Source organism: Colias croceus, chromosome 4 (assembly GCF_905220415.1).
Source record: "Colias croceus chromosome 4, ilColCroc2.1".
NCBI lineage: Eukaryota > Metazoa > Arthropoda > Insecta > Lepidoptera > Pieridae > Colias > Colias croceus.
In genome coordinates, this window is record NC_059540.1 from 1,911,918 (window position 1) to 1,915,000 (window position 3,083).

At 28.3% G+C, this 3,083-nt stretch overlaps 2 long non-coding RNA genes across 2 annotated transcripts in view; one reads left to right on the forward strand and one right to left on the reverse strand.

Moving 5' to 3' along the window:
• Nucleotides 1-1,315: 1,315 nt before the first annotated feature.
• LOC123691380 lies at nt 1,316-2,216 on the reverse strand. The gene is made up of 2 exons (XR_006751393.1): nt 1,981-2,216; nt 1,316-1,692 (listed from the first exon to the last, which is right to left on the reverse strand). It is a non-coding gene; the product is annotated as an uncharacterized LOC123691380 (long non-coding RNA).
• Nucleotides 2,217-2,320: 104 nt separating this feature from the next.
• LOC123691379 overlaps nt 2,321-3,083 on the forward strand; it is a 1,247-nt gene continuing 484 nt past the window's right edge. Inside the window, exons 1-2 of the long non-coding RNA XR_006751392.1 lie at nt 2,321-2,465; nt 2,607-2,787. This is a non-coding gene — a long non-coding RNA (uncharacterized LOC123691379). The remainder of the gene's footprint in view (nt 2,466-2,606; nt 2,788-3,083) is intronic.

Genomic DNA, 3,083 nt, shown 5'->3' on the forward strand with positions numbered 1-3,083 from the left:
GTTGTTTCGTTTTATTTAAATATCTACTGAACATCAAAAACAGAATAGGTATAAGGTTTAGAACATTCAAAAGTTAACACAATGTTTTTTTTTTTTGCATTGTAATAAAACAATTGAAAGTATTAAAAAGAGTAATATCACTAACTTAAAGAACAGAATAGGTATTGAATGCAAGTTTATTAATAGACCTGGGGGGTAACCGGCATCTCTTATAGCAAGCTTATTATAACATTACTATGTCTTTTCGTACCGTGACACCCTTAACGCAAGCTTGTTGCAGCGTTAAACTGATTTTGTTTTTCTAGCAATTTTGATGACGTCACTCGTAATAGTTCACTCAATTATTGGGACCGTGCGATCTATTTGACAATTTGACAGTTATCGGTTAATAATAGAACTTCGTAACTGCGAATTACATCGGCTTGTTCGAAGAAAAGGCTTCAAACCTTTTGATTTAAGAAGAATCGTGTAAATAGTAAACAAGTGCGTAATCATCACGAGTCCCTATGAGATATGGGGGGAGATATGAACAATTTGAAAATACAATATAGGTAACCTACAGATTTATCTGTGTAAGATAAAAGTAATGTAAGTACCATACCCAATGCAAATCTATTTAAAAATACGTCTGTATATGTACACATTCTCCACTTGTTATTTCTCTGTATAATAAAATGCAACTCTACTTATTCCCTAAACATAAATTTTATCTTTATAATACCTACTTAATGTAAATCTATAAAAGATTGTTTATTATTTCTTCATGATTCAATATATTTTATCATGTTATTATTTGCCTATATAATAAAAGACTATAAAAGTAAATCTACACACAAATGCACTACCCATATTGTACTTATGATTATGTAATCTGTTGTTAAGGATCTCATTTAATTTTGAGAAATAAAACCATTATTTATTTCCAGATTCTACAATCAATTCCGAGCACTAGGAATAAGATTACCTAGAGTAACCACATGGATGCATTGATAGTATTCAAGAAGCCATGGTGCCAGCGCAACATGAATATATTTTTTTCAATAGGAAGCAATATCATACTTTTAATGTTTAAGTGCAATAAAAAACATTTATAAATCCAAAATCTTTATTTAGTCCTTTTTATTTATTCATTGACAAATAATTTGCTCCTTTACTTCTCTTGATATCATTTATATATAAAAAAAGTGATAAAACATGGAAGTATTCGAAATTAGATTCAATTCTATTTAGCTTAAATATTTATTAAAAACAATTAGGTAGATATATAACTCAAATCCAAATTTGTAAGTAAATAGCATATTAAAAACACCCTTGATTAAAAAAAATTAAATTTTTATTTATAATACCAGCCTTTAAAACTTAAAATGCAATAAACAAAAACTTTGTATTTACATCACAATGAATAATTCCTACACTAATAGTTTAATGGTATTTAGGTATATTTTTATTTTAAATTTAAATCAATTATTGTATTTGCATAATAAAGAGTTGATAAATCATTTAAAAACTTGCAGTACTTATGTATACTTTTACATTTACATTTTCAGATGTATGATACAAATATGAATATTTTAAGTGTAGACATGGTGGCGCCTCCCCCAACTTGAAGTTCTCACTACCACATGAACAATGAACATCTCCCAAGCCGGTACTTCCTTGTTCAATGTTTGGGCAAGCCGGCAATCAACACAACTGTGAAAGATAAATTGGATTTAAACTGATTATTTGTTGCTTTAAAATTTAATAAGTACCTTTAATATGTTTACTTTTATTAGGTGTATGTAAACATCTAAAAAGAAGTTTTTTAAACAATGTCGGTATGGTTTGTTAGATACCTTATTTGTTAACTTCAATTAACAATAATCAAAACAGACGAAATCATGCAAAAACCAATACTTTATTCGTAAAAATATATCTGTGTTATCATAAATCGTCCAATGTTTTAGATATAATATATTTATTACTCGTATATTATCTTACCTTGCTATTTCAATTGCTCTTTCATGCCTCTTTCATGCATTCTTTAATGCATATTACTTATCTTTCGCAATTTTTCAATTTGATTTATCCAAATTTTAGATATTATTACGAGGACACCGCCATTTTTATATTAACAACCTAATATGGGTACGTTTTGTTGAGTTCACAAAATAATCTTACTTTATTTTGGTACCGGGAGCCTTCAAAACATGATTACTATACGATTGCCTACAATGTCCAATGAGCGAATGAATTCCGAAGTTTTGTCTATTTTTTTAAGATTAATGGCTTGGCTACGAGGCTTTTAGGCCAAGTCGTAATGATTTGTATCGAACATTAAACGTCAAAAATCAAAATGTCATGTCACTGACCTCATAATTCATATCATTATCTAAAATTTCAGATAAACTTAAACTTAAATAATTATGTGAATCTCATCTCTGGATAAATGAGAAAGTGCGAAAAAGCAATATTGAAATAGCAAGGTAAGATAAAGTACGAGTAAGGACGATTTATGATAACAGACTACAGAGATATATTTTTACGAATAAAGTTTTGGTTTTTGCATGATTTCGTCTGTTTTGATTATTGTTACTTAATTGAAGTAATTTTTATTTAACTTGCAGCAGAACATTGTGCAGAGTGCGCGAAGCTCCCTGACCCCGAAGTTACAAAGACAAAGATAGGTACATAAATAACTCCCAACGAGGTAAAAGTTATGATGAGACGAAGTTGATAGAATTCTCTGCTGAAAGTTTAAGTGCAAATGATTTGGGAGTTCACAAAAACTAGAGCAGCTGGTCAAAAGTAAATATTTATATTAATTTATAAGCAGGGTTGCTTTGGTCTATGTTTGGTTAGAAGCTACTAATATTAACAGTTTTGTAAGGAACACACCTACACATTTAACTTTTTTTTTTAATACAATATTAAGAATTGCAAGATAAACAATTAAAATGTTAAAATACTTGAAAAATGATTAACAAATAAAGTTTTTATTATTTAACAAACTATACCGACATTGTTTAAAAAAACATCTAAAATTACATATTCCATGACAAGCCCTTTAATAATAAAAGTTTTACACACATATTAAGTGTAAT